Source organism: Meleagris gallopavo, chromosome 1 (genome assembly GCF_000146605.3).
Source record: "Meleagris gallopavo isolate NT-WF06-2002-E0010 breed Aviagen turkey brand Nicholas breeding stock chromosome 1, Turkey_5.1, whole genome shotgun sequence".
Lineage (NCBI taxonomy): Eukaryota > Metazoa > Chordata > Aves > Galliformes > Phasianidae > Meleagris > Meleagris gallopavo.
The window spans coordinates 65,281,889-65,294,980 of record NC_015011.2 but is presented as its reverse complement, the minus strand read 5'-3'; positions in this window follow the sequence as shown (position 1 = coordinate 65,294,980).

The window sequence follows — 13,092 nt, the reverse complement described above, 5'->3', positions numbered from 1 at the left end:
ATGAATGTGATAGATGAAAACTGCGTGCCACATAGGTAGTGCAAAGCTTCTAGTAAGGTCTGATGTTTGTTATCACTTCTTGTTTTGGTTCATTGTAATTAAGTTTGCCAAGATCTTGTCAGTTTCATCAAAAGGTACATCAAAAGTAGCATTGCATTGATGTTTGTGATGTGAAGAAAATTTACTATGAAACAGATGGTGAATTCCTTCTTTTGTATGCAGTAATGCATTCAAAGTCAGGACCTGGTCTTACTACAGTGCCTAACATTAGGATAAGGAAAGATTTTTTCTTTTCTCTTTCTAAAATCTAAAAATACATGCTATGTATACCTTGTCTTGTTCCTTTGCTTTGATTCTGATGGAAGAAAGTTTATGTTCCAGTTCAGGATTCCATTTGGAATAGAAGTATATTGGCAAATGTTTTAAACGTCTTTTCACTGGGCACAAGTTCTCTGCTGTTCTTGCAATGTAAATATTTCAGCATTGTGCTAATGCATTCTAGCCAGAACTGAACACAAATAATCTTTCATTTTCATGTCTGAATTTGGTGCAAATAGTAAAATTGTATAAATGATAAAAAGCAATTAAGACTATTATCTTAATAACATGTACACACATGAATAGTTCCAGCTAACACAAAGCAACTAATCTGCTGCGTGAATGTCTTAGCTATTTAACATGCTTTCAGTGTTAATAACTTAAGACTGAATATTTTAAATAAATGTTTTAGGCTTTACTCAGTATTTTTGACAGCACTCAGTATGGAAGTGTTCTGCTGTTTCCTCTGACTTTATTTGCAGTTAGTTCTGTGAACAGATCCATACACAGAAGCCTGTTGGATCTATCAGGAACAACCACCTAAACTGCAAGGAGTGGGGAAGGCAGTACGATCCATGAATAGATTGGATTAAAAAGGCTGAAGTCTTATCAAAAAATATGAATAAGTTGCAGAAATGTCTGCCTTACTACATGGAGTATGAAAAAAGTGGATGTTGAGTATCATTTTGGGAATCAAATTCAATCCTCTTTTTCTAAATACTCACCTTCTGTCACAGAATTTATCCTTCTTTCACAGAGAAGAGGGAAGAAAAGAATTAAGCTGCTTGCTGATTGAGTGTATATGGTGTACCACATCGATACACTAGGCTAACAAGTCTCAAGGGATGTGCGTGAAAATACATCTTTAAAACAGCTGAATTTTTATTTCAGTATAATAAAAGAGATAGCAACCTTGATGTTTTATTGCTAATGTTTTTTGCCATACCACCAATTTCCACCTCTGATGTTGTGGGTCAACATAATAAAATAGGAGGCATTACTTGCAGAGCACTCTTGTAATATACATACTGCAAGGACACACATAGCTTTCTGACTTCAACATGTCTGTGATGAGCCAGGAGTCTCTGGGGCATAAATTCTGGCTCAGATTTCCTCTCTTTCTACAAAAGTGCTCAAAGGGAAGACTGTAAAGGGGATACTGCAGAGAAAAGGAATGTTTCTGGGGAAACAGAACCAGTCTCAGGATTTTCAGCAACAGAGACTTTTTAAAAAGTATTTTTATTATTTTATCATTAACATTTTACTAGAAAAAAAAAAAATATTTTTCTGAGTCAATTAGACAATTTACAAGCTGCCTCCAGAGCAGAACCAGATACTGTGGTAAGAGTGTTCCATAGTGTACTGAGTCAACCTCTCTGGCAAAATAAAATGTTACCTATGGCACAATGAATTATACATAAAGAGGCAAGCTGGAAGATGAGGATTTCTGCATAACGATCTCTTATTGATAATAGCACCTGGGTCAACTTAAAAGTATTTTTTTATCAATAAATATTCAAGTTTTGAATGTTAGCAGTGATTTTCACCCTGTTTTGGAGAGAAGCATAGTTGTGAAAACTTTTTAGCAGAGTTGAAGATGAAGTCATAGCATGGCAGAACAAACCTGATGGATTCTCACACAGTCCTTTAGTGAACATCAGACAAATTTATGCATTTGATTACAGTTTCCTTTTTCCACTGTTGTAAATATTGCTTTGTTACTGGTCGTTACCAGTAGTGACATGAAAGCAGTAAGGATCAGGACTTGTGATCACTTTTCAGAGTTGAAATCATTGAGGCACTGTAATGAGATACTACATAGTACCATTTTCAAAGAGATTCACTTCAGAGTACAACTGCTCTTTAATTTCCAGAAACATCACTTGGAGCTAATCAAATTGCCTTCCTTTACCTACTGTTCTTTTGTGTGATTGAATAAAAAATAGGGAAAAAGGGAATTTACTGGAGTTATTGGAAGCTGTTATCTTTAAGATTCAGCACCTTCAGAGAGACTCTGAAGTACTTTGACAGGAACAGAAGACAGTACATTTGCAATAAAGCTGTTTGGGAGAAAATTATTATACTATATATTATACATATATATATATATATTCGGGAAGATTTTTTTAAACAGCAAAGGAAACCTGTTGTATTCTGACACGAGCAGGATGAAGAAGGTTTGAACTAAGCTGTTTCCCATGTAACTGATGGTGTTTGAGTAATGAAACAAATACCATCCTAGGCTGGGAAATAGCAAGAAGAAAAAGGAGGCTGGAGCTGTGGTGCTGAAACCAAAATTCATGTGAGAGCTTGTCATCTATGCGCTTCTATTACCATCTGTTTGTTGTTAATTAATAGAAGTATTTAACATTTATTTATATACCTCAATTAAAATAGTATCTCGGAAGTTACTATCATAGAATTCTATAGGAAGTGTAAAGAAATCTGATGGATATCTGTTACAAAACAATATTGGAGGTCCAAATTCTTATACCATGACTTAATGGAGGCTGATGTGTTTTACTGAATTCTGAACTGAGTAATAGAATCTCTGAAACTGATCACTGGATCATGAAGTATTACTTAGAGTATTTTAATTATTTGTTTTCTAGTATTTTTACTTCTTAATTTAGTATATCATATATATCATATTAGTATATAGTATATCATATATTACATCACTCTGCATATCGTGCACCCATTCAACTTACTCTATTTCATATATAATTACACAAAAGTAATAGTATATTCAGAATATAATACAGAATATAAAAATACACTAAGAAAGACTCCAAATGACAACTTTTAAATCAATCAAATTTTAGCTTATCACCTTCAAAAAAAGCAAAATCCCCTCCATGAAAATTAAGAAATTAAAATGTTGGAAAACTAATTTCTCTTACATGCAGAACTAAAAAAAACCAACAGTATGAATACATTTGGCAGACACCTAAAACTTCTTTTTCCCCAATAGTACTTTTAGAAGTAGCATTCTCTTGATTAAATGTGTGTGTTTGGCCTATGACTGTAAATGCTTTGAAGAGAAAGTAGGATTTTTCAGTACTGCTATATGCAAAAAGTTATAGTGATGTGTGCATGAGTTAACAGCTTTGATTCATCATAAGGTTTTCATGCCATCTGCTTGGTGATATTACTTTGGAAACTAAGGCACAGTTAGGCTGAGATATAACATCAGTTCTTTGAAAATCATAAAGGCTAGAGTAGAGGAAACATGATACTCTGTCCTTGGAAGACATTAAAAGTATTCATTAGTTAAATGATATGCTATTCACTCTGCTTACTAACAAAGTGTCTTCAATTATATTCCTCAGGTCAGTACTCTCAAAAAATACACTCATAATTAGTGAAATCAAACCTGAGGGCCTATTTTCACAGAACTAAGACAACAGAATGAGTCTAGGGCAGTGGCAGCACGAAGGAAACAGATCATTCAAAAATCAGGTGGGCACTGCGAACAGACTTACCAGGAACTGATGCTGAGCCATATGTAATTTAGCAATAACAGCGAAGAAATTCATTGTGATTGATAGGATTATGGAGAGAAAGAAAGCCTCAGAGCAAATTCTTGAATGTCTTGTTATGATCGTATTTACACATTGCAAGATTGTTTGCACAGTAGTGTTCTCCTACTTTCAGGTAATGGAGATGGCCTGTTGGGTTATAGGGAAAATCCACCAGAAGGCCATTCTGAGGGCACAGTTTGACATACAGGTCTCAGTTGGACATATGACTATCCATTCCCAACAGGAATAAATCCCTAAAGCTGTATTTGGGAATGAATCGCATCTTGGTGTTGTAGGATTGTTCCTAAATATGTCAGACTACTCTGTTCTGTAGCACACCCGCCACTTAATGTAAATGGATTAATTGCTAGAACAGATGCTAAAAAGGATGACGAGGACCCTTTGGACAAGATCTTGGACTGGGAAGGAGTAAGAGAAGAAATGAATAGAGGAGTTTGACAGTAAAAGACAGGAGAAGATGGAACGGAGGAAGGAAATGCATTTTGGAAGAATTAAAAGAGAGGGTGCAAGGAGCAGTCAGGTTCCTGGTGTGTGGTTGCTGAGGAACAGAGATGCAGAAGGTATTTGAAATAGAAAAATCTGGGTAATAGGAGATATGGGTTAGTAAATATCACAAAGGGATCTATGGAAAAGACTGTTATTCTTTCTTACAGATACTAATATCAGAAAACACAAGACCTCTGCTTGAATTAGTGCCTTCTAGTTTCAAGTTTAACAGCATTCACTTCCAATAGAAGATCAAGATTGAGGCAGCCTCGCATCTGTTGCTGGGAAGGTGATACTCCAAGTAAACTTGGAAAACATTCCAAGACATATGAAGGATAAGAAAGTGACTGGAAGTAGTCATTGTGGGTTCATGAAGGAAGAGGGATGCCTGACCAACTCAACCATCTTCTGCAATGCGGTAATTGGCATGTTGAGCAGGGGAAAAGCAGAGAATGTAGTCTATCTCAGCTTTAGTAATGCTTTCAGCTCTGTCCCATAAGATCTTCATAGACAATCTAATGAAATACAAACTAGGTAAATGGACAGTACCTCATCAGAGGTAAGATGAAAATTGATGGAACTGTCAAGCTGACAGGGCTATGGTCAGTGACACGAAGTCTGGTTGGAGGTATGTTGCTAGAGGTATGCCCCAACTTTTAATACTGGGGCCAATTCTGCTTAATGTCTTTGTTAATGAGACAGATGATAGGACAGTGTGCACCCTCAGTAAATGAGTGAATGATACAAAGCTGGAGGAGTTGTTGATGCATGAGACGGCTGTGCTGCTGTACAATAGGCTGAAAAAGTGGGTTGACAAGACTCTCAAGAAATTTAACAAATGGAAATACAAAGTTCTGCACAAGTGCATGCCATGGACTGATCAGATGGGAAAACAAAACAAAACAAAACAAAACAAAACAAAAAACCCACAAATTTAACAGAAGCTAGAAAAGTGCCCTCGTGGCAAAGAAAGTCAACCTCCTCCTGAGCTGCTTTAGGAAAGTGATTGTCAGCAGGATGAGGAATGATCTTTCCTCTCTACTTAGCCCTGGCTTGAGTTGCCTTAGGAAGTTATGTTTTCAATTCTGGGCTCCTCAGCACAAGGGAAACATAAACACCCGGATCAAGTTCACCACAAGGTTGATTAAAGGATTGAAGTCTCTGTCATACAAGGAGAGGCCAATAGAACTGGGACTACTCAGTCTAGAATAGAGAAGGCTCGGAGGAAATCTTATCAATGTGTACAAGTATCTGATGAGATTGAGCAGTGAATACAGAGCCGACTCTTCTGTGTAGTGCCCAGTGTCAGGACAAGAGGCAGTGGGCACAAAGTGAAATACTGGAATGTCCATCCAAGCATAAGAAAAAGCCTTGATACTGTGAGGATGACTGAACCCTAGCACAGATTGATCAGAGAGATGGTGAAGTCTCAAAACCCAACTGGAAATGATCCTGAGAAACTTGCTTTAGTTGGCCCTGCTTCAGATAGATGCTATTAGATAGATACCTCCAGAAATGCCTCTAACTCGAACCCTTCTGTGATTCTGTGATCTTGATCACATTAGTAGAAGTGGGAAATACACTGTGTTTGCCAGTGACAAGTCTTTATTACAGTTTTCATTTCTAGATTCTTGGATCCTATTTATATATTTGGAATGTCTTTGGCTGGCACTGAAACATATAATTTTAAACTTCATGGCAAGATCTTAATGTTCCTGATGACATGTAATTGTCAAATCCTTTTTACTTAATTCCAAAACATAACATGCCTCCACTTTGGAATAGTATGTTCTCATTCTACTTGTATATATTTTATATTGGGTATGTAGTTGCTATTTGTTGTACATCAAATAGGTTTGCTTTTGGACATTTAGTTACTAATATAGCTTGTGCTAAGCATCTATTGTATTACTACTGTCAGGATGTCACTAGTGCGTTTCAGCATTTTCAGGAGAAAGACTGTGCTAATTAAGTTCCACTTTAGAGATCTCCCGTGGTTCTGAAGACAATAACCCCTCCAGCCCACCTGCTAAGCAAAGCACAAGCACATGCCAAGATGAAATCATTAGGCAGTGTTGAAGATGGAATCTTTTTCAACTTTTTTTTATTATTTGGTAGAAAGATATTGGAAGGCAGTGCAACTGGATGAAAATTTCTCTTTCAGACAGGAAAATTTAATCTGTTAGTATGGCATTGGTCATATTCCCGACTTGGTCAGTTAGCAGCTGTATGGTTCTTAGGTTACCATTTCAATTCACTTTAACATGTTACACTTCTAAAATTCTGATTCTGGCATTGAGGCATCACAACCATCACAATAAAAGCACTTGTAAACATTATTTTATTTGGAAAAGAAGTGGTTGTTTGAAATACTTTCCTTCTTCTAAAGGAGATCTCAGAGCAGAGGAGATATCTTCATTTCACTGATGTTCTGCTTTCAGTTCTGAAAACTTCAAAGTTGTGAATGTTGTTCCGGTTGTTTGTTTTCTGTTTCTCCATTTCTTTCCATCATTTAATATAGCAGAGTGAAAAGGCAGCTGTTGTCTTGTATTTCCTCTTTCTCTCAGTTACTTTATGAAACATTTCCAATCATAGCTTCACTCTCATTTGCTGTAGCTGCTTAAAATATTTATTTTTGTCATATGGGCGAATTCAACCAGTTATGAAACGAGGAGCACCAAAGAGATCAGGATTGTGTGGGCAGCTAACAGAGGAGGAGACTCAGAGGGTGTTACTTTACCACACTGGGAGAAAGCAATACTTCCAAGCTTGATATGGTGTGAACAGAGGCCAGGTGAAAAACAGGCATAAAGATTTTGATGAGGCAAGAGATGTATAAATGAGGCTTGTCAAAACGCACTACATGAAAGCATAACTAATTTTAAAACTGCTGTTTTATTGGCATTATTAAATGTGGCCAGGAGGAAGTAAGACAGATTGCAGCACTGTGCTGTCCAGGTAACTTCTCTTCCATCTTTCTGACTGTCTTAAGCCTCTTTGGCCATTTTTCTGGTGAGATAGCTCAAAAAAGCATGTCTAGTTTTGTCCTAATAATTCCTTTGCTATGGTCTGAAGATAAACAGCCTTTGATTTGAAAATTTAAAAGGGATTAGTTAATATTAATTAGAGGTATAAATGATGTTATTTCTGTCCTATGTTTTAATGAGTCTTAAAATAACTGTTGCCATAATGTGTAGTTTCACGACTTTCACTTGAAGTTTAGAGGTATTTTCTTTCCTCAGATGTGTTTCTCTAAGTTTCTGCTTTTTTGTCTGTCACTAAAATCTTTTGGAGAAGAGTAGACCAGGAGGAAAGAACAGAGCTGAAGCAGTTTGAAGTACAGACACGGTAGAAGAAACTTCTCTGAAAACTCTCTCCTTGTTTGTGAGGAGGGTTTTGTAATTCACCATGAGTCACACTTCTCCATTGGCAATTGCTGTAAGACAAATAAAGGTCAACTAATTACTTTAGTAGCTATTTTATTTACTAAGCCTGTTCTAAGAAATATTTTTGGCAGAATCTGGGGCTAATTGAATGCCCCATGTGAATACTTCTTTTAGAATGTCTTTATGTTTTTCTTTCTTTTCTGTTTGTTTAATTTTGCTGAACCAGGCATTTTCAATCTTTCTTGATCTGTCAAACCCTAAAATATGCAACAGTAGGCTCAGTAAGGCAGATTTTCTAATAGGAGTAAAATGCTTTCTTAGTTATGATTTGTAGCTCCCTAAAAAATCTCTGTGGATTCTCAGACTGATCTATGGATCACAATTTGAAAGTCTCAATGGCAAAGAGAATAGAGCCTCTTTTGAAAGTAAATAGTTTAAAGAAAGTGCTTTCATCAGAAGGCACATTCTTGTCCTTCTTAGTATCTGCACAGTCTGTAGAATATTAACTTCAGAAGACAAGAATTTAGTTGAAATCCTATAAGCATTTAATCTTTGTTTCAACAACTGAGCTCAGCTGTATAATCACTTATAACAAATCACCCACAAAATACCTTGGATTACTCTCGAGAGCTCTAATATTCAACCTCAAAACTCATAAATTTCAACTTTTAGGAGTATTCCCATAACATATCTTAGATAAATATAGGTTTTCTTGAAGATTTTCATGGAAACTGACCATAAAAAGTAAATATACAATAGTGCAAACTCCATTTCAGTGACTGCTAGCACTGAAATATCAAATTGTTTTCACATGAACTAAAAACAGTTTTTCAGGAAAAACGTTTAAATGTCTTAGAATACAAACTCAGCGCTGTGCTTTCTTGATAAGACTGTCTGAAAGATGCTGTTTTGTGATCCTTTGCTTTTAATTTGTTTTTTGTTCTCAGTTAGATCCTCTTCATCTTGTCTGACAATCCGTGGTAATTAGCAGTTGTAACCAACACTCAATGCCCTACTTATGCCTCCAGACTTCCACATGACTCTTTGAGACCCATTTTAACTTACAGATTCTTAGCATGTACTAGTATCTGGACTAATGTACTATTCGTAATATTGGTGTACAGCTCTTTAGTATATACTAGTATCTGGACTAATATGCTAATATTGGACCACACCTCAACTGTCTTGAATAAAGTATTTGTTTCACTCAACATAAAATATGTCTAAAATATGAATGCTGTGAATGACGGGGCTGCCTCAGTGTCACAGTGCAAGGGAGCATCAGGTGCATGAACAGAGGAGAGGGGTCCCTATTTCTGCCAGCCTAGCAGTATTCGGAGATCCTAAACAGAGACCAAAAATCCGCCTCATCCCAGTCATGGACTGTTAGTGTTTGACAGTTAATCTATGATCAGATGTCCATGTTCATACAAAAAAACCCCCACCTTATTTCTCCAAAGCTGTTTGTCACAACCCACTTGGCAGAACTCATTGTCTCTGCACAGGCATGATGGCTGCCAGAAGTGTTCAGACATTGATTTCTGATGATGGGAGCCAAGGTAGTCCATGAAGATTATCAAGGCAAACTTGGCCGCTGGGTCAGTGGGCCAAGGGGAAGAGCAGGACATAGTAATACATAACATTATTAAGTGCAGAAGGTGTCATTTTGCCATGTCTATAGAGTGCTTCAATATTGTAACAAAATAACGGGAATTTCCAAGGAAGTAAAACCTCAAAACTCAATGGGATTTGGTAATTCAAATCTGGTATTCATCATTTATCATCATATTCTTGCAAAATTTTTTTACTTGCTTCTGTGGCCCATCAAATGAAAGTTTTACTTTTCCATGCAATTTGACAACTTGTTTCCCATTTTCTTCATCAAATCACTAATAAGTATACTAATACAAGGTATCTTGGTGTCTGAACTCTCCCCTCAGAGAATAATCTGTTTTCTGTCCCTTTGTTTCCTATTACTTCTCAGTTGTTTTTAAATCAATGAAAATGTTTACTTAACTTCTATTAGATTTTCTAGGTTAGAAATGAATTTTTTTTCTTGTATCAAGTTGGACTTTTGCTAGTAAAATCTGTAAGAACAAGCACTGCATGAGTGATCCTTCTGTCTTCAGCAGGAACAGAATAGGTGATCTGTTCCTCTCAGATGTACATAATTGATCTGAACAAGATCATTCTGAAACTTCAACAGAGAAATAACTTCACAGTATCATGATCAGTATCTTTAATGAGGCAGAAGAATCACTCACAGCTACAAAGTGTGCTGGGTTTCACATCCAAGTACTGAGGTCGTCTTGTGAGAGCAAATTGTGAGACCTGACACTGTCACCTATCTGTATAGCCGGGCCACAAGTACTATCCATAAGCAGTCCATAAGCTGGAGGCAACCTAGCAGCAATTGTCATCAGTCTAGTGAAATATCTGGAGGCAGGCTGAATTTTGCTCATGATGGCTTGTTTTTTTCTGCTAGCTTTTTTTCAAGGTTGTTACTAAAATTTGAGAAATCATCAGGAAAAAAAAATGAAAAGGAAAAAGAGAAAGAGGAAGATAAGAAAAAGAGAAACAAAGAGGAAGAGGAAGAGAGAAAGAGAAAAATTCTGGTATAAATAACTACTTTTAGGTTAATTAGCCAGAGTAGCTACCGCAGTTTAGAGGGGAAATAAGGTCTGTACAAAACAGAATTGTATACTGTGCCTGCAGAAGTAATTTTGGAGGGTGGACATCCACGGCAATGATCCCTGAACACTGGGGGTTTTCAGCCCGATCATATTAGGGGAGCAGAGCAAATCCTGCCCTGCTGCCCCAGCCCCTGTCTTCATGCCTGTCACAGATTGGTGTTTTTCATGTCAGGAGACCTATTTTGGCTTCACATCTTAATGTTCAGAAGCACCGCCAAAATACTTTCTCCTTTGTCTTTGCACAGTGCCAGGGTGCAATGGAGCTAGGGTCTTCCTGTGGCCAGCAGCAAAGTGGCATGGGGCAGTCTGAACCCCACCCACTGCACATCTCTGTGGGGACAGGAGTGGAGATAGGACATCAGGCTATGGTTTGGTTTGAGATCAAGCAGGCCCACGATGAGAGTGTAAGTGGCTCAAGAAATGTTGTTGGCCTGAGTGAGCAACACCCTGGGGTAGGCAGAGCTGGGAATGGCAGCTCTTGCAGCCACTCACTGGAAACTGTGTCTATAGGGAAGCTGCTGTCATGACCTGGTGCAGGCATATATAAGAAGGTGCAGCAAAATATTCTGTCTGCTTGATGGCATGTAATTGCTTCTGATTATTGTCTACCATAAAACATCTCTACTGCTCTTCCTACATCCTCCAGTCAGTACAATTTCTGTAGATCAAAAAGAAAAAAGATCATCTAATATGCTTTTATAGTATATAACTGCTTCTAGACTGTGCATTGCATTAATACGGCTACTTTTTGAATTAACCGCACTTACTGTACACCAAGCAAACCTGAAGGATGGTTCTGACCTGTCACAGCAGTCCTGCCCAAACTGGCATCAGCCAATCTGCAGAAACACACCCCATGTCTCAGTGTGGATATACAGCTATATTCAGAATGTAGCTGGATTCAAAGGGTCCACATCTGGATTATTCAAATCTTCTCTCCATATTGAAGATTTTTTCATTTCATTCTTCTCCTTTTAATGTGAGACAATAGAATACCTCACTTTTCTGTGGAGCCTCAGCTGTCACTGTCTTTAGTGGCATGCAGCATGCTCCCGCATCCCTGAGCAGGATGTGACTGCAAGTACCTGGGCTAAATGGCTGCAGCAAGGCTGAAGATACTCAGGTTTTACCAACCTGAAACAGCTTTTTCTACTCTAAAAAGGTTATTGTGAAATACAGAATGCTATGGGCATGCTTAAAAAAAAAAAATCAGGGGCAGGGGGAAGGAGAGCAGAAGCTGCCACATGTTAGGAAGGTGAGAGAAAGGATTATTATTTTTTTAAAGCTTTTGACGCGTTGTCAGACTGTAAACACCAAAGCAAATGGTAATCGAAGTCACCATAGCAACAAAACCTTGGTCAGTGAAAGACTGTTTCCAAGAAGTGATGATTATGTCCTTCAGGTAGCAGAGAACAGGGCCTCATTATATTCAACCTCTGAATACTTTAATTTGCACTTCGCTGTGAGGAAAAAGCAAAATTAGGAAGGGAAACAATGAGAAAAATTGCCTTTGTTCTGCTCTGGTGGATGGTAGAGCATTACAATAGGAGCAACAATAATCCCACAGCCATCCTTCCCTCAAAAAGGGAACAAAGGATAAACAGTTTCTGACCCTTTTTTGTAATGTTAGAAAAGATTAAGTACTCTTTAGTGATTCAGGTAACATTCTTTCTTCCCTCTAACCCTTAGCCTCAAATTAAGCTCTACTGAAAACAGTAAAATATTGAAAAATATTTACCAGACGGGAGGTTAAGCTTTCCCTTCGCACAGTCCTGCCTCCTAGCAGCATGTCTCCTCCACCCCATGGCTGAGCAACCTGCTAGGGCATTAGGCACCAGGAGGCTTTGGGGGAACTCACCAGCCATCTGCAAACGTGCCAGTGCCTCAGGAGAACAGTGCCACAGGCTGACTTGGCTGCAAGCCTTCAGGGATTAAGCCCCTCTCAAAAACAAGTGGGCCTCAGTACCCTCAAAAAATGAGATATATGAGCTGATCAGATACAGCTCTGTTGTTTTCTGATGATACACCAAAGAATGAGCGTCTAGACAAGGGAATGGAGTGCACACTCACTATGCTTACAAATGGCACAAAGTTAGGTGGAAGTGTTAATCTGCCTGAGGGTAGGAAGACCCTACAGAATGATCTAGATTGACTGGATTGCTATATCCGATTGTATGAGCTTCAACAAGATCACACATTGCTACAGGCTTGGAGAAGAGTGTCTGGAAAGCTGCACAGAGGAAAATGATTTGAGGGTTGAATGTGAGCTGGATGAACATGTGCCACTAGCATGCCCAGGTAGCCAAGAAAGTCAGTGGCATTCTGGCTTGTATCAGATCTAGTGTAGTCAGGAGGACTAGGAGTGTAATCTGTACTCAGCACTGATGAGGCCACAGCTACTGTGTTCAGTTTTTTGGGCCCCTCACTACAAGAAATACACTGAGGTCCTGGACTGTGTCCAGAGGCGGGCAGTGAAGCTGGTGAGAGGTCTGGAAAACAGGACTTATGAGGAGCAGCAGATTGTCACAGAGTTATCTCTAGATCTAAGTATATCCATGACAGAGGGACAGCAGGTCCACAGGCCCACTAGCCTGGAAAAGGGAAGGGGAGGGGAGTGTCACAGTTTTGTGACTAATGGGGCAGGGAACCCATGGACCCGCGCCC